This window comes from Montipora foliosa, chromosome 3 (genome assembly GCF_036669935.1).
Source record: "Montipora foliosa isolate CH-2021 chromosome 3, ASM3666993v2, whole genome shotgun sequence".
In the NCBI taxonomy this organism is placed as follows: Eukaryota; Metazoa; Cnidaria; class Anthozoa; order Scleractinia; family Acroporidae; genus Montipora; species Montipora foliosa.
Genome location: NC_090871.1, coordinates 56,355,874 through 56,379,579, shown reverse-complemented (window position 1 = coordinate 56,379,579; position 23,706 = coordinate 56,355,874). Strand labels below are relative to the sequence as shown.

At 40.7% G+C, this 23,706-nt stretch overlaps 11 non-coding genes across 11 annotated transcripts; 2 read left to right on the top strand and 9 right to left on the bottom strand.

Moving 5' to 3' along the window:
* Window positions 1-219: 219 nt before the first annotated feature.
* Trnap-cgg (transfer RNA proline (anticodon CGG)) lies at window positions 220-291 on the bottom strand. The gene has a single exon. It is a non-coding gene; the product is annotated as a tRNA-Pro (tRNA).
* A 403-nt stretch (window positions 292-694) lies between these two features.
* Window positions 695-768, top strand: Trnan-guu (transfer RNA asparagine (anticodon GUU)). Its single transcript has one exon. It is a non-coding gene; the product is annotated as a tRNA-Asn (tRNA).
* A 1,044-nt stretch (window positions 769-1,812) lies between these two features.
* On the bottom strand, window positions 1,813-1,886 carry Trnap-cgg (transfer RNA proline (anticodon CGG)). Its single transcript has one exon. It is a non-coding gene; the product is annotated as a tRNA-Pro (tRNA).
* A 383-nt stretch (window positions 1,887-2,269) lies between these two features.
* Trnan-guu (transfer RNA asparagine (anticodon GUU)) lies at window positions 2,270-2,343 on the top strand. Its single transcript has one exon. It is a non-coding gene; the product is annotated as a tRNA-Asn (tRNA).
* Window positions 2,344-7,915: 5,572 nt separating this feature from the next.
* Window positions 7,916-7,986, bottom strand: Trnag-gcc (transfer RNA glycine (anticodon GCC)). The gene has a single exon. It is a non-coding gene; the product is annotated as a tRNA-Gly (tRNA).
* Window positions 7,987-8,565: 579 nt separating this feature from the next.
* Window positions 8,566-8,637, bottom strand: Trnac-gca (transfer RNA cysteine (anticodon GCA)). Its single transcript has one exon. It is a non-coding gene; the product is annotated as a tRNA-Cys (tRNA).
* A 1,005-nt stretch (window positions 8,638-9,642) lies between these two features.
* Trnag-gcc (transfer RNA glycine (anticodon GCC)) lies at window positions 9,643-9,713 on the bottom strand. The gene has a single exon. It is a non-coding gene; the product is annotated as a tRNA-Gly (tRNA).
* Window positions 9,714-16,171: 6,458 nt separating this feature from the next.
* Window positions 16,172-16,243, bottom strand: Trnac-gca (transfer RNA cysteine (anticodon GCA)). Its single transcript has one exon. It is a non-coding gene; the product is annotated as a tRNA-Cys (tRNA).
* A 991-nt stretch (window positions 16,244-17,234) lies between these two features.
* On the bottom strand, window positions 17,235-17,305 carry Trnag-gcc (transfer RNA glycine (anticodon GCC)). Its single transcript has one exon. It is a non-coding gene; the product is annotated as a tRNA-Gly (tRNA).
* Window positions 17,306-17,903: 598 nt separating this feature from the next.
* Trnac-gca (transfer RNA cysteine (anticodon GCA)) lies at window positions 17,904-17,975 on the bottom strand. The gene has a single exon. It is a non-coding gene; the product is annotated as a tRNA-Cys (tRNA).
* Window positions 17,976-19,005: 1,030 nt separating this feature from the next.
* Trnag-gcc (transfer RNA glycine (anticodon GCC)) lies at window positions 19,006-19,076 on the bottom strand. The gene has a single exon. It is a non-coding gene; the product is annotated as a tRNA-Gly (tRNA).
* Window positions 19,077-23,706: the final 4,630 nt, after the last annotated feature.

Genomic DNA, 23,706 nt, shown 5'->3' with positions numbered 1-23,706 from the left:
TTACTTCAAGTTTTTTATCTTGAACATCAACGGGAGGTCAGGTGTGACACGTTTGTGGCTTTAATGAACTAATCATGCGGAAGGGTAAGAAGAATTGGCCAAATTAATAAATAAATTTGATACGTTGATCTCAGATGGCGAAAGAAGAGTGTGCCGTATGATGGGGCGTGATAATGACCGCAAGTTGTTGATGTATTAACATTGTTGGGTATATAACTAGGGCCTGTCCGGGAGTCGAACCCGGGACCTCTCGCACCCGAAGCGAGAATTATGCCACTAGACCAACAGGCCTTTACATGGAAGGCTTCCGTCACGGACTTTGTATTGGAAATTACTAGAGCGGGAGTTGAAAGGAAACTATTCCACTGGTCGTAATGTTGTGTGCTTTGTCTGAATGGTGTCATTTGTTAATCACCACGTGAGTGAACTAGCTGTGTTGAGGTAATTGGCGTTTAACAGGTACCGATGGTCAGACGCAGACGAACCGAAGGAAAGTGTATTTTTTCAAAAGGAGATTGCAGGACTGCAGGTATTAGGGCAGGAATTAACAAGGTGTAGCAGAGTTCAAAATGAGAATCCTCGAGTTATGGCCGTTTGGCTTCAGGTGCAGGTTCCTTAAAAATGCATTTTGTTTCAGGCAGTACTTGAAGAGTGGAACTCTGCCGAATCTTTCCTCGGCCAAGTGGTCAGACCTGTCTCTGTGGCGCAATCGGTTAGCGCGCTCGGCTGTTAACCGAAAGGTTGGTGGTTCAAGCCCACCCAGGGACGCTTAGTTTTGATTGGCATAGGCCAGCTGTGGGCAAACAAGTCAAAGTTGGCCATGACTAAGGGGCTAATCGGAAGATCACTTCGTCACCTTCGTCAAAGCGAGTCTATGTGTGAGGTCTTTGCCTTGAAAGCGATTTTTATTCATCTGTAGAGTGGATTACGGGCGTTTTTCGGGTCAACACTAATAGCTTTAAAAAATGGAGGAATCCACGTGTCCTGAAAAATTAGCAGGTGGAGCTCATTCCGCCGTAAGCCTTTATTTCTCTCACTTGCCATGAATGTTCCAGTGATTTCACACTCTCCAGGGAAACAGGAGTTCCCATCTCCCATCTTTGAACGAATAGAGATCTTGTTTAGAAGTTTACAGCGGATAAAATGCTCTTCATTCCAACGAAAGACTCGCAGACATGACATGATTAAACTTGGTATCAATACAACAGCCTGTCTGTGGAGAATCCGGGTGTCGATCCCGGTATCTTCCGCATGCGAAGTGGGCGCTATATTTCCCGTTTCCCGGAACCATGCGGTTTAAGTGATATTTATGCGATTTGCACTTAAATGTTTGCCACCGCGATGTCTTGAGCTTCTCATTTCCATCGTCTGTTTTTGCCTCGACGCCTCGTCTTCTGTAATCACATGTATTATTCAAGAGAGCATCAAGTCGGAAGAAAGCTCAGCATTAGGCACAAGAATGACACGATCGACCAGCTATGGAAATGTCACAAGGCCACTTGTCAACGTTCGATTTTTATGATTAAGAGAGTTTCGTGTCATCCAGCTGTATCGTTTAGAAGGCAACTTGACCAAGATGTGAGAATCCTTTGCTTGCTTGAAGTTTTTTATCTTGAACAACAACGGGAGGTCAGGTGTGACACGTTTGTGGCTTTAATGAACTTATCATGCGGAAGGGTGAGAAGAATTGGCCAAATTAATAAATAAATTTGATACGTTGATCTCAGACGGCGAAAGAAGATTGTGCCGTATGTTGGGGCGTGATAATGACAGCAAGTTGTTGATGTATGAACATTGTTGGGTATATAACTAGGGCCTGTCCGGGAGTCGAACCCGGAACCTCTCGCACCCCCGAAGCGAGAATCATGCCACTAGACCAACAGGCCTTTACATGGAAAGCTTCCGTCACGCACTTTGTGTTGCAGATTATTAGAGCGGGAGTTGAAAGGAAACCATTCCACTGGTCGTAATGTTGTGTGCTTTGTCTGAATGGTGTCATTTGTTAATCACCACGTGAGTGAAGTAGCTTTTTTGAGGCAATTGGCGTTTAACAGGTACCGATGGTTAGACCTAGACGAACCGAAGGAAAGTGTATTTCTTCAAATGGAGATTGCAGGACTGCAGGTAGTTGGGCTGGAATAAACAAGGTGTAGCAGAGTTCAAAATGAGAATCCTCGAGTTATGGCCGTTTGGCTTCAGGTATAGGTTCCTTAAAAATGCATTTTGTCTTAGGCAGGACTTGAATTTCCTCGGCCCAGTGGTCAGACCTGTCTCTGTGGCGCAATCGGTTAGCGCGTTCGGCTGTTAACCGAAAGGTTGGTGGTTCAAGCCCACCCAGGGACGCTTAGTTTTGATTGGCATAGGCCAGCTGTAGGCGGACAAGTGAAAGTTGGCCATGACTAAGGGGCCAATCGGAAGATCACTTCGTCACCTTTGTGAAGGCGAGTCTATGTGTGAGGTCTTTGCCTTGAAAGCGAGTTTTATTCATCTGTAGAGTGGATTACGGGCGTTTTTCGGGTTAACACTAACAGCTTTAAAAAATGGGAGAATCCACGTTTCCTGAGAAATTAGCAGGTGGAGCTCATTCTACCGTAAGTTTTTTTTTCCCTCACTTGCCATGAATGTTCCAGTGATTTCACACTCTCCAGGGGAACAGGAGTTCCCATCTCCCATCTTTGAATGAATAGAGATCTTGTTTAGAAGTTTACAGCGGATAAAATGCTCTTCATTCCAACGAAAGACTCGTAGACATGACGTGATTAAACTTGATAACAATACAAACAGCCTGTCTGTAAAGAATCAGGGTGTCGATTCGGGTTCCTCCCGCAAGGAAGTGGGCGCTATATTCCTCGTTTTCCGGAACCATGCTGGGTAGGTGATATTTATGCCATTTGCACTTAAATGTTTGCCACCGCTATATCTTGAGCTTCTCATTTCCATTGTCTGTTTTTGCCTCGACACCTTGTCTTCTGTAATCAAATGTATTAGTCAATGGAGCATCAAGTCGGAAGAAATCTTAGAATTAGGTGCTAGAGTTACACGATCGACCAGCTATGGAAATGTCACAAGACCACTTGTCAACGTTTGATTTTATGAGTAAGAGAGTTTCGTGTTATGCAGCTCTATGGTTTAGAAGACAACTCGACCTAGATGTGAGCATCCTATGCTTGCTTCAAGCTTTTTAAATTGAACAACAACGGGAGGTTAGGTATGACACGTAGGTATGACACGATTGTGGTTTTAATGTACTAATCATGCGAAAGTGGGAGAGGAATTGGTGAAGCTCTCAAATTAATAAGTCAATTTGACACGTTGACCTGGGTCGTGATAATGACCCGGAAGTTTCTGAACTATGAACATTATTGGGTATATAAGGGCCTGTCCGGGAGTCACCGCGGTAAAACGCACTGCGCATGAGTGCAAATTTGAGCTTCCGGTCAATTACGCATTTCCGGTTACGCAGTAAAATCCAATGTAAACGATCCAATGTACTGCGAGGTTTGAAAACAAAAAGTAAGAGTTAGCATAAGAAAGTGGGAGAAAGGTTTGGCTCGTTGAAAAGTTTATTTTTTATTTATGTTTCAAGTGCTTGCACCAAGGGGTTTGGTGTTTGCACCACCAACGAAATATGAGAGAATTTCGGGCGCGTTCGCGTTCTCCTTGTTGCGTTGGCTTGGTTGTGCAGTTTCTTTGCAGAAAAATGTGGGTAAGCCAACAAAAGCAGGCATAAATGTGCCGTGTCCATTGGGATGAAATACGGAGGAGCAACAACAGGTGCTCGGTTCCTAGAGAAAACCATTCGCGAGGCCTCAGGAAACAGCGAATTCCTGCGAGACCTTTGGTTGTCCTGGAGACCATAAGAGCAACATGTCATGGGTACAAGCCAGGTACAAAGTGGTGGTACAAATGCTGTACTGGAGTGGACAACGAAACAATGTTTACCTCGCATCCTGACTACAAGCCGCCTGTTTTACGAACTACTGAACAGGTCAGTTAATTACTCATCGGTTAATTATAATTGACACGAAGGTTCGCACTGCCTTGGATTGCTGCTAGGATTTGCGGAATCTCTTTACCAGCAAATTAAATGAAATCGAGGGAAAGGAAAGCATACTCTTTCAAAGATTTTTGTTGGAACAATAGAAAAGTTGTTTGTATTAAACTTTGTAATATTTGCTGCGAAATAGACATAATACCAAAAAAAATTATTTTACTTTAAAAATAGTTGATTATATTTCATGTTAAATGATCCCAAGTCTTAAGCATGTATGGTTCTCCACTAGGATGGAAATAAACAAACTTCAGATGACAAACTTCAAAAGGTACTTATAAAATTATCTCGTAGTATTTGGGGAGTGTTATTTGCATTTAAAGTACGTCACATTTTTATTTTACTCTTCTTGAATACAGTCCAGTGGGGTCAATTGCTTCACTAAAATTCATTGTTGGCGTGCAAGTAGCAAAATGCTACCTCAGGCGGTTCAGTCTAAAATTGGTATATTTTGGAAAGAAAAAACGATGTTGCGGAAGCTGGGAAATATTATTTCGAAAAATTAATTGCCAAACAAATTTAAGAAAAAATAATAACTTTAAAGACTGCAAAACACGGAAGCACTTTATGCCACTTGCCACTTTACTATACTCTTAAATTTTAATGTTAAAAAAACTATTAGTCTTAATCTTTTAGGTTCCGCCTAAAACAAATGCAAGAGGGAAACCTGGTGGGGAACGGAAGTATCATCTAGAAACATCCATCGCTGTTATCACCAGTAAGGCACTACCTTTGGCATATTCTTTTCAGAGACAAACAATGATAGCTTAAACACTTTACCAGAAGCATCAAAACTCTGTGACTTCAATGACTGTTCTGCAAGTGCATCTGAGAAAGCAACCCGTCTATCCTGTTTTCACACATTCCACCCATCTTGCATGCAAATGGCCCATGATCACTGTCCTATCTGTTGAAAACCTCTCCTCGATGAAATGAAAAGGCTGTCTAATTCTTTTAATGAATCATTATTGGAACCAACTAAGCAATCACCAGGAAAATCAACAACAACAGATGCTACTACGAAATCTGATGATGAGGATGAGCTGCCAACCAGTGGTCACAATGACAAAACATCAACCTACTACCAAACAGAAGCATGGCAAATGAAAATTGACCAAACCCTAGACAAACCCTAGACTCATTTGTAGTTCCACAGCCACAACAACTACAACAGCCTACTCAAACACAGCAACAATCCTCAGCACAAGGACAACATCTACTTGAAAGGAACATCCACATTTTACTGTCTGTTAGATATGGTCCATAATTGGCTTTTACAGCTAGACAGTCCTAATGATGAACATCTCCGAGTCTGCTTTTTGGACTTTTCAAAAGCTTTTGACCGTATTGGTTATAACATCCTTGTCCAAACGCTTATTAACCTTAACGTTAGACTTTGTCTGATCCCTTGGATCATTAACTTTCTATGTGATAGAAAAGAACGCGTTAAGTTAAATCAGACATTTTCGGAATGGCTCCCTGTCAGAGCAGGGGTCCCCCAAGGGACCAAAGTTGGCCCGATTTCGTTCCTCATAATGGTCAATGATTTGGGGAGGGCCATGTCACCTAATTTCGGAATGTGGAAGTACGTAGATGATGTCTCGTTGTCAGAGAACCTTAGAAAGGGTAGCTTATCATCTTCCCAGTCTACACTTGACTATATAAACAGCTGGGCCTCTGACAACTGGATGCGTCTTAACGCTAAGAAATGCAAAGAGTTGCTTTTGCGTTTGTTCAAGGAAAAACCTCAGTTATCCCCCTTAACAACCGATGATCAACCGTTAGAAGTGGTAACCTCGCATAAGGTCCTGGGGCTTATTATTAAGAATGACTTAAAGTGGAACGAACATATCGCATCAGTAGTTGCTAAGGCATCGAAACGCTTACATATCCTACGTGTTTTACGTCTGGGTGGTGTCCCAGCAGCTGACCTTGTCTCAATTCATGTGTCTTTGATACGCTCTATTTTGGAATATAGCTGCGTAGTCTGGCATTATGCTCTTCCTTCCTATCTGTATGAACAGCTCGAAAGAGTCCAGAAACGAGCTTTTGGTATTAGCTTTCCCAAACAAACCTATAACAGGGCATGTGAACTTGCTGAATGCCCAAGGTTGGACCCAATGATCTTTGCATTAGAACTTTAAAGGAAATTGACGGGAAGGGCCCCTCTCTCAAAGCACCTGACAATGACGAGGGTGAGCGCGCATGGACGTACGATGAGGAATAATACTCACAGAACCCTACATAACTGTCGAACGGAGCGGCTTAAAAGAAGCTTTTTTCCTAGTGCAATTATTTCTTTTAATAATAATATTTAGAATCTACATTTTATGTAATTTTTAAATTTCGTATAATTTTTAAATTGTAAATACACATTGTAATTCATGCGAAAATGTGTTTTCAATAAACTATTAATTTAATTTAATTAACATCACTCATCTAATTCTCCTCGCAATGCCACCACCCCTCTTAACCATTCTCCCATTTTCAACATGTCCTTTGGAACTTCTATTATCTCGTTCTTTCCATCTCAATTTTCACAGTCTACTCTTTACGGAAGAAATGGTTCAAATGCATGAACATTCATTGCTTTACTGCTTGCCAAATTTCAAATTTCAAAGTTCTCTGGCATTTTATTTAGAACGGCTCACCAAAGAAGACAATCTTGCTGCTGTTGTAATCATGAATGGCATGACCATCAGCCTGGTTGGACAAACTGACAACAACATAGTAGTCATGGACAGCCACTTACACGGTCAACTTGGTGCCATGGTTGGCATAATCAGTGTTGATAAAGTAGAGGAACTACTTATTTTTGTTAAACAGCAATTGTCGCCTCACTTTAAAATTTGCTCCCTCACTTTTGTAAACTATTAAAGGAGTAGTATCATGGCTCACACATCCAATAAACTAACTGTATCTGTTTGTGATTAAAAAAAAAACACATTTTTGCTTCAAAACCTTAGATAAGATGTTTATGCTCTCAACCCTTTACATATAATTATTACATGTGAAGGGTTGAGGGACATCTTACATAAGGTTTGAATCAAAAATGTGTTTTTTCTTACCAGAAACAGATACAGTTAGATATTAATACACGGATTTATGATGACTAAACTATTTACAGTGTCAGTTGCTGGGTGTGTTCCTTTGGGAATTGGTATGGGTCATGATCAAATATCTACATCACTTGAATTATGGTATTGCAAAGGACCTGATGCAGTCCACTCTGGGAAAGGATGATGCCATATTACCTGAGTGATTTTGCATCATTGATCTTGATCCAGATCATCCCAAAGGAACACACCAAATATCGCAAAAAGGGCCCTAGTCAACCACACATTTATTGAAAGTAAAATTGAAATGTACTTCCAAACCAAACATTTTCATTTTCATGCAGGCGCTTGACTTTTACATGTAGCTTGAGATTTAAGTAATCCTCTCAGCTCTACAAGTTGAAATCGAGAATTAACGTCTTAAGCAGTAGTATTATAAGCTAAATAAAATCGATAAACAACGAATAGACTTAAGGATCATCGCTGTCAGCATTAAAAAACTTTACGAATTTAATTTTGTAGTAGTCAAAGCAACAAATTGTAAAAAAATAGGTATAAATCAACAACAAGAACTAATTCAATCATAACTGGTGGCCACCGTGGAGCATCTCGTACAAGGTCCAACGAACATTTCCAGGACCTTTTTTGTATTTGTTGTCAGTCCTTTTTTCTTTTATCTGTGGCTGCTGCTGATTTACAACAACAAGCTGAAACTCCGCAAGGCGAACAACAAAATTAATCTGAACAACGTGCAAACCGGAAATGCAAGAATTCAGGCACAGGCAAATGGTTTACCGCTGTGTTGGTGTGCACTGGCCGGGAATCGAACCCGGGCCTCCCGCGTGGCAGGCGAGAGTTCTACCACTGAACCACCAGTGCTTGCGTTAATACAATGGACAAACCTGGCTGACTGTACTTTCTTTCATTGCAGAGCTCTATAAGTGTCCTAACGGAGCTGTTAGAGCTGACAGAAAATGTTTTTATAGTAATGAACGAATACTGAGCCAAGCACAAAGGATCCTGGAAAGTGCTTAAGGTATAGGGAAGATATCGTTGACGTCACCAATTGTCATTAATGTGCCAACCAAAGCCTGATTGGCTGTCGAAAGAAAAGGATCTTTTGTTCCTGTGGTTAGCTCAACTGAATAACAAAAGCAATGTTTGTAAACAGATATCTTCCCCATTGCCACGACTGAATGTCCGTTTCGTTAACTTCCTGTACATATTTGTTCAGAAATGGAAATTCAACTGATTTTAACAAACCAAGACCTGCTGAGGCCTTATTACAGAAAAAAACAGTAGGAACAGAAATACGGTGTGACCGAGAATTCAAACCGACTGACCAGCGTGAGAGACAAGATTTCTGCCATTAGACAACCAGTTGTAGCTTGACCGTCTCAAATAGCAGGGTAGACCTTAAGGACGAGAAAACAACATTTACCCAAGACTGTTATTAAAAGGGGACGACCGGATTTGAACCGGTGACCTCTCGATCTGCAGTCGAATGCTCTACCACTGAGCTATGCCCCCGGCTGACGACGAAACACGGATTTCTGACGTTAGTCCAACCATCTTATCTCTGCTAAAGTAAAATAAATGGATAAACTTTACGTTCTCGTTTGGCGATCGGAATTCATGATTTAAAAAGGCTAATAACGTAAAACTGATGTGAGATAAATCTTAAAATATCTCTCAAATTTTCCAATGATGTATCTTGTTAGAGCGCTTTTCAAATGATTGTCGTAAAAGCAAATGCAAAGTAATTACTTTGGCCAATCAAAAAGGACGGAGACAATCCAGTAAACCAATCAAAACTCTAAGTAATTACACGTAGCCGACACAAAGCGCGGGAATATGTGCAAGCGAGAGCCAAGTGTAATTTTGGTTTCACTTCTGATTGGTTAAAAAAGTGTCGCGAGAACTTTGAACCAATCACTGAGTAAAGTAAGGCAAAATTCGCTAATTACTTTCGACACTCAATTGAAAACCGCTCTAAAACCAAACGCTCTCTAATTTAGTTGTACAAACAAACGGAAAGGTCGTCCGTAGGGAGAAAAAAATAACAGACACATAATTCTTGACGGGAATGAAACTAGTTACAAGCGCAGGATTTTTCTGAAATCTTTACATTCAACAATTCACAAGAACTCTTTCTAAGAAAAAAAAACACAGAGTGGAGTTCCAGCGGGCATACATGCCGTTGTTGGAATCTTTTGAGACCAGAAACATAAAGAAGCGATTTTGAATTTCAAATTTTTTGTCGTCCAAAAACCACAGATGCTTTTGAAGAATGTGAGAATCATTTGACAGTTTTTATCTTAGGTCAGGTTTAACCTTTTACGCGATTACAAATCGCTTCAGTTTAGTGAGTAAAAGAATTGGATAATATCTGATCCCCTTTTGCTTAACACAGTAATTTTACAGTAAGAGAAAGACACGATTGATATCTGGAAGGGGAACTTTACCGCTTTGGAAATTGAAGGCCAGGAAAGGTAACGTTGGAGGGAATTGAACGGGGAGGAACAAGAATTTATATGCACTGGCCGGGAATCGAACCCGGGCCTCCCGCGTGGCAGGCGAGAATTCTACCACTGAACCACCAGTGCTTGCGTGAAATTAAGGGTAACCCGTTAATACAATGGACAAAACTGGCTGACGGTAGTTTCTTTCATTGCAGAGTTCGATAAGTGTCCTATCGGAGCTGTTAGAGCTGACAGAAAATGTTTTTCTGCACTTACCAGAAGTTAATAGAAAAACAAGAAACGAAAAAGACAACAAATCCTGGAGAATATTGGATATGGCCTGTGAGTAACGCCATAACCCACTTTAATGAGGGACCAATTAAAAAGGAACATAGCTACAGCAAGGTTAAATAAACTAAAGCTACGTGTAAGCGTACCAGGGTGGCCAGAAAAAACTTGCGCCAAAAAACCTCGTAGGAAAAAAGGGTACAGGAAATCTGGGACGGGCCAGGCACAACTCACGTCCCCCGCCAGGACTGTAAATAAATTACTCAAAAATTACAAAGGTCTTGATCAATAACGATTTCTTAAAGCATAAACAAGCAAATATTAACGTTAAAAGCCGACGTTTCGGCGTCATCGTGACACCATTCTCAAGGCAAATAGAATAAATAATGCGATATCGGTTTGATATGGTTTGGCGACCATAATTCAAACGTACCACCTTGTTTTTCAGAACAATTTCACGTGCTTACCAAATGTACTAACAAGTTTGATTGCCTAATTAAGGAGATGCTTTTCATAAGAAAACTTAAACCATCCCTAAACGTGCAAACGGACTCTATTCGCGCGAAGGTATTCACTTGAAGAACTTGTGATCCTTTGTTGTTATGTTAATTTGTAGAGACTATTTAAATCAAACCGATATCGCATTATTTATTCTATTTGCCTTGAGAATGGTGTCACGATGACGCCGAAACGTCGGCTTTTAACGTTAATATTTGCTTGTTTATGCTTTAAAAAATTACAAAGCCAGCAAAAGCGAAAATCTAATTCTGAATAAAAAATCGCCAGTGAATACTAGAAAATATAAAATAAGACAATGCAAAACAAACAACAGAAACAACTAAATTGATTAGTAGATGCGCACCTCCAACCAGCTTGGATATCTAACAAAACATCAGCTATTTTCCTACAAGCCGGATTGGACGCCGCACCAGACTTCATACTGTGCGTACCGTACTTAGAAACTTCCCTAACAAGTGGCTTAATATGCTACTTAAATATCACCCTTAAAGTGGTCATAGAAACGCCCAAAGTAGAATGAAAATGCTCCTTAGACTTGGCTTTCATAATTTTACGAACTAATGGAGCGCAGAGGAAGACTGCGGCAAAAGCTTAACCAACCGCTCGGTCACAGCCACAGGACAAGTAACCTTGCCAGATCTAGCGAGAACAGCAGTGTGGCCTTCCCTGTGCTGATCGTTTTTCATGACACTCAACAAAGAATCGGTCAATAAGGCCGTTTCAAGCCAAATCCGGGAACTTAGGATATCTGAAAGAAAAGAAAAGATAGCGTGAAAATCAAACAACTACTGCGCCAAAGACCAAATAAACTCGAAGCACGCCAAATAAGGCTCTAACTATGCTAACTCAGGCTCAAAATATGCCAATTCAGGCCCAAAATATGCCAAATTAGGCTCAAAATGTGCCAAATCAGGCTCAAAACATAACAATTCAAGCCCAAAATACGCCAAATCAGCGGATTTGCACCTCCAAATAGCATGGACATCTAACAAATTACCAGATAGTTTCCCACAAGCCGGATCTATGCCGGTCGTTTTCGCGCTGAGGCACGTAAACTGACTTACAAACACAAAATATAGAGACATCACGAAAGTGCTATATTCTCAATCTCGTCAACGCGACAAAAGCCAGCAAAACCAACTAAAAAGGGTAAACAAAAACGAAGATCGGAAAGCGAAGAGCTAGCGGCAAAATGCGCAGCAATCGCCTGTACAGTGTTACCGACAGCGGCTCCTTAGGCTGAAGTGGGCACGCAAGCATTCTTTTGGCACCTTCTAAAGTAAACCTTACTCAGAGGGATGGCTAACAGGACGAGCCTCGATACCAGCCATTACGTGGCCCCGCCTAATAGCATAAACGGCAGATTCTATAGAAGATACACCAGTGTTATTCTCAGACGGAACGTTCAGCTAATTCACAAATAAATAATGCAATATGCAAAGGTTTTCCTGGATTAACGAAGACAACAATCTTCGACAAAGCCCACTTGCGCTACCGCAGCCAGCCAGATTTGAACTTCAGCACCATGGACGGAGCCTTAGCACCCAATTGCAGATCAATGAGGCCTGGAATCGTGTCACTCAACGAAGAATTGGTCAATGAGGCCGCTTCAAGCCAAATCCCGGAACTCAGGACATCTGAAAGAAAAGAAAAAATATTACGAAAATCAAACAACTAGTGCGCCAATGACCAAAAATAGCGATACAGGCACAAACCGCGACGAGACCAAATAAACTCGAAGCACGACAAAACAGGATCAAAATGTGCCAAATCAGGCTCAAAATATGCCAATTCAGGCTCAAAGTATGCCAACTCAGGCCCAAAATACGCCAAATCAGGCTCGAAACACTATCCGTAACACCACCAAAAACTCACCCAATATCCACACGCAAAGCAGCTAACATTCTGAATTTTGGGCAACTGCGAAAAACGGAAGGGTGAGACTTATAGATCTGCATCTGACCTCGGCCTTTCAAAATGAGATCGTGTTTGGCGGGAAGCACAAAAACCTCCCTGACGAATGACTGAAACCGTGAAGGTCCATCACAATAAAAGAGGCCAAAAGGAGGCCGACGGCCATTCTGGAATAATCAAAGTCCCACGACCGGAACAAGCCGTGAGAACTCGAACGGCGTTCACGACGAGACCCACCGGAGGGCAAACACTGTTAATCTCTCCACTCCAATCCTGGACCAAAGCATCAACACCGGTGCAACCAGGAGAAGCAAACTTGGAGTTGAAACGCGGAAGCAGAGAGTTATAATAGGAGGCAAAACGGTCGATCGCTTGGGGACCCCATTTGGTATCAACCAGTCGAAACACGGTTGATTAACCCGTCGATCATCCTTGTCAACGAGCTGGCTTAAATGATCGGCCCTGTCGAGCGACCTGGGAATCCACTGCTCTACCAAGGCAATACCATGAGAAAAACAAAACAAAAGATGCTCAGAGCCAGAGAAGATGGACCTTAGAGCTACCAGCAGAAACTATTCTGGCGGCACTAAGATTGTGATTAAAAATTTTTACCTTCTTGGGCTATGGGTGCTCAACAAAACAAAGCAAAACATAATAAATGGCTTCACTTCGCGAAAAGTAGAACTTTGACCCAAATCGTCGATCGTCGACCGCTGGCCACAGAGCCGTCGAGGAAGGCGGATAACCTCCGAAGGCTACGTCGCTCGCGTCGGAAAAAACAACAGTGGACGAATCACGGGGAGGCCGAATGGAGTAAACACTAAACGATTCAGTGTAATTAAACCAAGACTTCAATTCCTCTAGCAGAGCGGGAGGGAAGCGAAAAGTGTGAACGCCAACCGACCTAGACTATATAGCTATAGCCTAGTCAGAAGACGGGATATAGGCCCAACCGCCAAGGAAACCGAAATAATGGAACCGGCGATCCTGGCTAATTCACGGTAGGACGATGAATTGATTTGAATGGCGAAAGCTAAAGCTTGCAAACTTTCTTCTCAGGAATCCGAAACGTCATAGAAAAGGCGTCGATGACAAAACCTAGCCACTCGCCCACTTGCATCGGAACCCAGCACGACTTCCCCTCGTCAACAAGGAGACCGGAAGAGTCAAGATCCTTTCGCTGAGCAAAAGCTGCTGCGACGTCTGATGTCCTATCGGGCTGACTGCCGTCGTCGAGATAAACAAAAGATTTATGCCCCATAGATCGTCAGCGATTAACTAATGGACGCAACAATGGCGAAACAAAAACACGCACTGCTGAGACCGAAGGGTAAAACCGTGAAAGTGGAATACTTAAGTCCGCCGCTTAAGGGCCAAGCAAAACCTAGATACTTCTGGTGTTCCGGAAAAATATCAACATGGTGGTATCCAGATTTGAGGTCCCAGGTAAAGAACCAATGCCCTTCCTGACGAATCTGCGAGAGCGAGCGAAGGTCCTCGTACTCAAAATAAAACGAACGAGACGGCAATAAACGTACCTAAGATCGATCACCTAGCGAAGTTTCTTGTCCTCCGCAACCGTCAAAGGGTTAACTCAAAAAGGAGACTACTATGCTCCACGATACAGCCATTGTCCAAAAGCTCAGAAATAGCACGAAGAACAAAGTCGGGATGCCTAAGAGCCGACGAATATAGCTTAAAAACACAGGGCTGGATAACTGACAAAAGGAAGTCGATAGCCATAGGAAAAGGTATTGAGAGTAAACTGAGGAGCGTCTACTGAGGTGGACGCTCAAAAGCTAACGTTAACGGAGGAATTTAAACGGCCTTTAACTCCGGAACAAACATTGCCGAAACAAAAATCATCCGAAAGACCGATGGACAGCAAAATCACACTCAGTGAAGAGTGAAAGTCCTCTCCTGCACCTAGTCGGGCACCGCGCGGGTTGGTCTCTGAAAAATCGGACGACTTTAAACAAAAAACACTAAGGGGGCCGAACTCCGCGCACTATAGGAAATCAAAACAAAAAATATTATAATCAAACTGATAGCTGGCAAGGGCCAAACAATAAATTAAGCAAAAAGGAAAATGTGGGTAGTAGGCGTACACAGACCCGAAGGATGAATACGAATGAACAAGACACTTATATAACCATATGCAAAATACTTAACACCGCTTAAATACCAGGACACAAACAGACACCATAATGCACCTAATTAACCCTATAAGATCGTGCAGAAAACAAATATCTGCTAAATTGCGTACCGCAGATATTTTTGCATTCTGCACTTACCAGAAGTTAATAGAAAAACAAGAAACGAAAAAGACAACAAATCCTGGAGAATATTGGATATGGCCTGTGAGTAACGCCATAAATCCGAAGGTAAAAACAAAGCAAGTCTAACGTGAAGAGTAAAGAAAACTACTTATCTTAAAACAAGGCCCCAAGCGCTGCGAAGAGCTAAAAGCCCTTCGATTAGGCTGACCGCTTGCTGAAGACAAGGATCCTGCGTTCAAAGCGTCCTTGACCTTGTCTTAGGATTTTCCTTTCAAAGCGACGGATGCTTCGTCAAACCTGTCCAGCACTTGAACGGCATGGTCCAGCTACCGTTGATTCCCCTTTCTCTTACAGGTGTAACTTTCTCGACGCACCCTTTTAATGGCTTGCTCGACAGTGGAAACATTTTCCTCCAAAAACCGCCTGGCGAAACCGAACAGACGATCGTCGATAATCTGCGAAAGGTTATCAGCTAAAGCACCGATAGACTCGGCAACGAAAGACTGGATTAAATCATTCATAGAAGGGCTTATAGCAAAGCCTGAATCGTCGTTAACAGTAACGGTCGAAACCGAAGACCTTTGCTGCTGCTCCTTGGGCATAGCGAAAGCAAAAACGAAACTGTGGGTAGTAGGCGTACACAGACCCGAAGGATGAATACGAATGAACAAGACACTTATATAACCATATGCAAAATACTTAACACCGCTTAAATACCAGGACACAAACAGACACCATAATGCACCTAATTAACCGTATAAGATCGTGCAGAAAACAAATATCTGCTAAACTGCGTACCGCAGATATTTTTGCATTATCGTAATGAAGAAATACTGAGCCAAGTACAAATGATCCTGGAAAGTGCTTAAGGTATAGGGAAGATATCGTTGACGTCACCAATTGTTATTAATGTGCCAAACAAAGCCTGATTGGCTGTCGAAACAAAAGGATCTTTTGTTCCTGTGGTTAGCACATCTGAATAACAAAAACAATGTTTGTAAACAGATATCTTCCCCACTGTCACGACTGAATGTCCGTTTCGATAAGTTACTGTACATATTTGTTCAGAAATGGCAATTTAACTGATTTTTATTAAGAAAATAACACAAAACAGCGGTGATAAACATTGTATTCCAACGCATTTTTATAAAACTTGACGTTTCGTATGCTAGTCAACACACATTTTCAAAAAACTATATATATATCGTAAACAATAGGGGTCTGGAACCTAGGTTCCATTGTAAAAAATTGTAACGGTCACTTTTGAAAATGTGTGTTGACTAGCATACGAAACGTCAAGTTTTATAAAAATGCGTTGGAATACAATGTTTATCACCGCTGTTTGTGTTATTTTCTTAATCAAGCTACGATGGCCTAAGAGCAAGAGCTTAACTGATTTTAACAAACCAAGACCTGCTGAGGCCTTACTACAGAATAATACAGTAGGAACAGTAGTACGGTGTGGCCGAGAATCCAAACCGACTGACCAGCGTGAGGGACAAGATTTCTGCCATTAGACAACCAGTTGTAGCTCGAACGTCTTAAATAGCAGGGTAGACTTTAAAGACGAGAAAACAACATTCAACCAAGACTGTTATTAAGAGGGGACAACCAGATTTAAACCGGTGACCTCTCGATCTGCAGTCGAATGCTCTACCACTGAGCTATGCTCCCGGTTGACGACAAACACCGATTTCTGACGTTAGTCCAACCATCTTATCTCTGCTAAAGTAAAATATATGGATAAACTTTACGTTCTCGTTTGGCGATCGGAATTCATGATTTAAAAAGGCTAATAACGTAAAACTGATGTGAGACAAATCTTAAAATATCTCTCAAATTTTCCAATGATATATCTTGTTAGAGCGGTTTTTAAACGATTGTCGTAAAAGCAAATCCAAAGTAATTACTTAAGCCAATCAAAAAGGACGGAGACAATCCAGTAAACCAATCAAAACTCGAAGTAATTACACGTAGCCGACACAAAGCGCGGAAATATGTGCACGCGCGAGCATTGTGTGGTTTTGGTTTCACTTTTGATTGGTTAAAAAAGTGTCGCGAGAACTTTGAACCAATCACTGAGTAAAGTAATGCAAAATTCGCTAATTACTTTCGACACTCAATTGAAAACCGCTCTAACACTAAACGCTGTCTAATTTAGTTGTACAAGCAAACGGAAAGGTCGTCCGTAGGAAGAAAAAAATAATAGACACATAATTCTTGACGGGAATGAAACTAGTTACAAGGGCATGATTTTTCTGAATTCTTTATGCCCAACATTTAAAAAAAAAACAAAACAAAACAAAAAAAAATCACGGAGTGGAGTTCCAGACCAGAAAAATAAAAAAGCGATTTTGAATTTCAAATTGTTTGTCGTCCAAAAACCACAGATGCTTTGGAACAATGTGAGAATCATTTGAAAGTTTTTATCTTAGGTCAGGTTTAAACTTTTACGCGATTACAAATCGCTTCAGTTTAGTGAGTAAAAGGATTGGATAATATCTGGTCCCTTTTCGCTTAACACAGTAATTTGACAGTAAGAGAAAAACACGAACAAGAAAGAGACACGATTGATATCTGGAAGGGGAACTTTACTGCTTTGGAAATTGAAGGCCAGAAGAGGTAAGGTTGGATGGAATTGAATGGTAAAGAACAAGAATTTATATGCACTGGCCGGGAACCGAACCCGGGCCTCCCGCGTGGCAGGCGAGAATTCTACCACTGAACCACCAGTGCTGGCATGAAACAAATAGTAACCCGTTAATACAATGCACAAAACTGGCTGACGGTAGTTTCTTTTATTGCAGAGCTCGATAAGTGTCCTAACGGAGCTGTTAGAGCTGACAGAAAATGTTTTTATCGTAATGTAGGAATATTGAGCCAAGTACAAAGGATCCTGGAAAGTGCTTAAGGTATAGGGAAGATATCGTTGACGTCACCAATTGTTATTAATGTGCCAACCAAGGCCTGATTGGCTGTCGAAAGAAAAGGATCTTTTGCTCCTGTGGTTAGCACATCTGAATAACAAAAGCAATGTTTGTAAACAGATATCTTCCCCATTGTCACGACTGAATGTCCGTTTCGTTAAGTTCCTGTACATATTTGTTCAAAAATGGAAATTCAACTGATTTTAACAAACCAAGACCTGCTGAGGCCTTACTACAGAATAATACAGTAGGAAGAGAAATACGGTGTGGCCGAGAATCCAAACCGACTGACCAGCGTGAGAGACAAGATTTCTGTCATTAGAAAACCAGTTGTAGCTTGAACGTCTTAAATAGCAGGGTAGACCTTAAGGACGAGAAAACAACATTCAACCAAGACTGTCATTAAAAGGGGACAACCGGATTTGAACCGGTGACCTCTCGATCTGCAGTCGAATGCTCTATCACTGAGCTATGCCCCCGGTTGACGACGAAACACCGATTTCTGACGCTAGTCCAACCATCTTATCTCTGCTAAAGTAAAATAAATGGATAAACTTTACGTTCTCGTTTGGCGATCGGAATTCATGATTTAAAAAGGCTAATAACGTAAAACTGATGTGAGATAAATCTTAAAATATCTCTCAAATTTTCCAATGATATATCTTGTTAGAGCGGTTTTTAAATGATTGTCGTAAAAGCAAATGCAAAGTAATTACTTTGGCCAATCAAAAAGGACGGAGAAATCCAGTAAACCAATCAAAACTGGAAGTAATTACACGTAGCCGACACAAAGCGCGGGAATATGTGCACGCGCGAGCTTTGTGTGGTTTTGGTTTCACTTCTAATTGGTTAAAAAAGTGGCGCGGGAACTTTTAACCAATCACTGAGTAAAGTAAGGTAAAATTCGCTAATTACTTTGGACACTCAATTGAAAACCGCTCTAAAACCAAACGCTCTCTAATTTAGTTGTAGAAACAAAAGGAAAGGTCGTCCGTAGGGAGAAAAAAATAACAGACACATAATTCTTGACGGGAATGAAACTAGTTACAAGTGCAGGATTTTTCTGAAATCTATATATTCAACAATTTACAAGAGCTCTTTCAAAGAAAAAAGGAGTGGAGTTCCAGCGGGCATGCGTGCCGTTGTTGCAATCTTTTGAGACCAGAAACATAAAGAAGCGATTTTGAATTTCAAATTTTTTGTCATCCAAAAACCACAGATGCTTTTGAAGAATGTGAGAATCATTTGAAAGTTTTTATCCTAGGTCAGGTTTAAGCGTTTACGCGATTACAAATCGCTTCAGTTTAGTGAGTAAAATAATTGGATAATACCTGAACCCCTTTCGTTTAACACCGTAATTTTACAGTAAGAGAAAAACAAGAACAAGAAAGAGATACGATTGTGTGTTAGAAGGAGGATTGATATCTGGAAGGGGAACTTTACCGCTTTGGAAAGTGAAGGTTAGGAGAGGTTGAAGGGAATCGAATGGGAAGGAAGAAGACGTTGGTGTGCACTGGCCGGGAACCGAACCCAGGCCTCCCGCGTGGCAGGCGAGAATTCTACCACTGAACCACCAGTGCTTGCGTGAAATAGGCCAACCCGTTAATACGTTGGACAAAACTGGGTGACAGTGGTTTCTGTCATTGCAGAGCTCGATAATATGAGCCTGGTTTTGGCTTAAGTAAACCGACAGAGCGAGCTGACAGAAAATGTTTTTATTGTAATGAACGAGTACTGGGACAAGCTGGGGAGTCTTGTCGAGTATCAGTCGTGTTTGGCTGTGTCTACGCCTTGAAAGATCATCAATTCTGTGGATTAGGCAAGACGTCAGCTATTTCGTGTACGTTCTTTTAGTTTAGATAATATTCCCCCAACATCTGCAGTTCTCAAGCAATATATCCTCCGCGCATCGTATCAAGGTAGCCATGTTTTGGGTCAAGTACACTTAACACTTCCAGAGCTTCCAATTCGCACTGAATGGGGATGGGATCGGAATAGTCAATGCAAGCCTTTGTGGCCGACACATCCACAAGTCCAGCAAAGATGCTATGAGCTCATTTATTGTTTCTGCAAGGAAGCCTGTAAATGGTTGTGCTATTGCTCAAAAGTAAACCTTCACTGCACAGCCCTGCGCGCTTGTGGGCAGAGCCATGATTCTAGCGTCTCGCCAGGAACACATCATTCTCAAAGTATATGGGGTTTACAAACCAACAAAAAGATGTTAAAGAGGGCATCTTTAGTTGAAAGTTATAGATAACTTGTGGAAACAAGTATATAGTTTATTATATTATCAATGTGCTCTTTTTACCATTATTCTTATTACTACAATTCAAATCCATGGTGATATTATGCCTTAATTCTTTTTTGGTATTTTCTTGAAGTCTTGACACTCCCGTTCAACAATTTTTGTTATTGCAACCAGGCGTCAGTATTCATTTCTCAAAACCAGCTTATTCCGGTTATAGGTCATCTCTGCCATTACTTAATTTTGCATGGATAGAATTCCTATAAGCGTTTTTTGGCCTGTCAGCACATTCAGTTTTTGTGCTTACGGGCTAGCTGGTAATGCACAACGTCATCGAGGTTGTCTGTCTGAGTGAGTGAGCGAGCGAGCGAGCGAGCGAGTGAGTGAGTGAGTGAGTAAAACAGTAAACAGTAAACAGTAAATCTTTATTGCGCCTTACTCTCCAAAGGGAGGTATCGGTCTCGTTACAATAAAGGTGATGATATCTACTTGAATAACTAATTAACTAAAAAGATCATACAATTACTTGTTATACAATTGGTATAAAATTATTATTATTATTTTAATTATTTTGCATTTAGGAGGTCTTTTCTCTTCTGAAACATTAAGTATGTGTATTTACCTATTATCTTTGAAGTGCTTTCGTTTTCTAGGGTAAGTAAATACCTAATTTTATCCTCATCATTAAGGCTTTTGAAAACAAAGTGAGTGAGTGAGTGAGTGAGTGAGTGAGTGAGTGAGTGAGTGAGTGAGTGAGTGAGTAAACAGTAAACAGTAAATCTTTATTGCGCCTTACTCTCCAAAGGGAGGTATCGGTCTCGTTGCAATAAAGGTGATGATATCTACTTGAATAACTAATTAACTAAAAAGATCATACAATTACTTGTAATACAATTGGTATAAAATTATTATTTTAATTATTTTGCATTTAGGAAGTCTTTTCTCTTCTGAAACATTAAATATGTGTATTTACCTATTATCTTTGAAGTGCTTTCGTTTTCTAGGGTAAGTAAATACCTAATTTTATCCTCATCATTAAGGCTTTTGAAAACAACATCGTGTGTTGAAAGGAGAGAATGGAGCTCATTTCTAATGTTATCGTACCCTGGGCAATACATCAAGAAGTGCCGCTCATCTTCTATATAGCCTCTATTGCAGACTAAACACGTTCTTCTTCCATCTACTGGGATTGGTGCACCTCTATTTTCGTATTTCCCAGTCTGTATTCGCAAGCTATGAACCCCCAGACGCAATTTTGTCATACTTATTCTATGTGCTGGGTTTCTGATAGTTTTGAGATAGTCTTCCAATTGGTAGTCGAATTTGACTTCTTTGTGTGTAAATTTCTCTCTAGAGCCTTCGGAAGTGTTGTTGCGAGCCTTCAGCCAATTTCGAATGTAGTCCTTTTTAAGCTGATTCTTTATGGAGGAACGAGCATTCTTAATGTGTAGTTGGCTTGATGTATTGCCTATAGAGTGCATTCGTATAGTTTCGTCATTATTTAATACATCAAAAATTGGCTGTGACTTTTTGCGTGATGAAAGGCTTCTTTAATAGAGGGTTGACTGTTTTATGCTGTAATCTAAGCGAGTAACTAAATATTGAAGCTTTTATGTCTATACTTAAAGGGTACCGTCCAAGTTCTGCCCTACAGGCAATGTTCTCTGTGTACCATGGGGTATTTAGTGTTTGTTTACAGAACTTGATATGGACTTGTTCGATAGTGCTTTTGTCAAAATGGGTCTTATATGATAATAGCTCCGGTCCCCATATTTCGCATCCATATAGTAGTATAGGTTTGACAAGGGCATCAAAAAGCTTATTCTTAATTGTAATTGTGGTCGTATCCGAATTGGAGAACAATCGTTTCACTGTTGCAAGAACTTTATAAGCTTTTTTGCTAAGGATGTCTCTTGCGTAGGTGTGAGTGAGTGAGTGAGTGAGTGAGTGAGTGAGAGTAAGATCGCGTGCATTAATCACTAAACTAATGAGGTCTTTATTTAATTTTTAACAATTGATGTCCATTTTACAGTTATTCTGTTTGCGGCCTACTTGTTGCCTTATCCTTTCTTAATTTTCCTTATGAAAAGAGAAACATTAGAGAATTTACGGCAAGATTTCGACAATCGCATGATAATTTGATTGACAAACCTGTTGGGGGAAGACGGTAGGATTTGAGCGGAAAAACAGCCTTTGGAGTCCAAATGCCCATAAAACCTCTCTAATGAGCTTTCATGTTGATATATTCCCGTGAGATGTCTGATTTTTCGACTTTCGAAGCATTTTGTAAAATCTCATCAGTTGTCATCAAAGGCAACTTGCTCTCTGACACTTGCCGACGCGATGTGCATATTTTTGTCACGTCGAGATCTCTTATGCCAAAAATATCATAATCAATTGACCATTTGTTTTGTTTTTTCTGAAATTGAAAATATAAATTTCTCAGATGTCTGATATTTTCGAATTTCGACGGGAAAATCGGGAGGTAAGGCATCATGCAAATGAAGATACTTTATGCTATCAAGTGACTTGCTCATAATTTGCTTGGCTCCTGGGTTTCTCTCTTTGTACATGATCGCCCGTGATACAGAATAATTTGACAAACGTATTAAACCGTGAAAATTACCAGTGCTCTTTTTTGAGTGAAAAAATAAATAACAAATCGGAAGAAAGGAACTCTGTGTTGACCTTGATTTTCAAACAGTATCACCTATTGCCGGATTCCCTCATGACTCTTTGCACACCTTATTACCTCTCGCTTCCTCTCCAGTGATCTTTCAGATTTATCCAGCCATAAGATGGAGATATTTTCAAATTTTGAAACAGTTTGTAATTTTTTCATCTGATAAACAACTATATACTTTGAAATGTGCCAATAGACGGGATCAGGAGCCCATGAGCAGGAGCCTCCACATGCACTATATCCTTGAGTCAACCTTTGCCCGTATCTTTCTATTTTTAGAACGCTACGAGTTGTTCGGCACTGCACGTACTGTTTAAAATGGCCAGTCAGAATAAAGTCCTTGTCTAACGAAGACAAAAATAGCAAAAACAATGTTCGCAAATTGTGCGAATTGATGTAAAGGTGAGTCTCCTGCTGCAGGGTTGGTTCTAAAAATAGAAAGATACGGGCAAAGGTTGACTCACAGGGCTTGTATGGAAGAGGCAAGCGCCTCCTCATGGTCTCCTGACGGGATATGCATATTTTTGGCATGTCGAGATCGAGATGCGTAAAGCCGAAATTTTGCAGAAATTTAAAATATAAATTCCTGACGGATAGAAGTAAATTTCATTTTGGACGAAAATTCTTTGTAGACTGAAAGTTGCTGAGACGGTAAAAGAACTTGAAATTTGAAATTTAATAATCTAATTTTGGCAGCTAACTAAAACTAAGACCAACTAACACCAGAAAGGTCACGAAATTAACTTTTCCGGGAAAGATGTTGTGATTTTTATCCAAGCCAAAAATTTTTCAATTGAAAATCGGGAGGTAAGGTAATATATTAACATCGCTCACGCAAATGAAGCTACCTGGTGCTATCAAGTGACGTGCTCATAATTTGTTTTCTCTCTTTGTACATCGCCCGCAATACAGAATTATTTGACAAACTTCGTATTAAACCTTGAGAATTACCAGTGCTCTTCTTGAGCGAAAAAATAAAAAAACAAATCCAAGAAAGGAACTCTGCATTGACCTTGATTTTCAAAGGGATCACCTTCTGCCGGATTCCATCATGACTCTTTGCACACCTTACTACCTCGCGCTCATTATTTCGTTTTTCTTTATTTTCCCTAAAAATGCATTCATTCTTCCTTCGAAATTCACTCAGTTTTTGTAAGTGTTACAGTAGCCACATTCAGTGTTTATCCGAAAAACTTAATTTACAACAATCACACAGACAATGTTAATGGTATAATATTCGTTACCCGTAAGCACATGTCCACCGAGTGACCTATTTTGACTG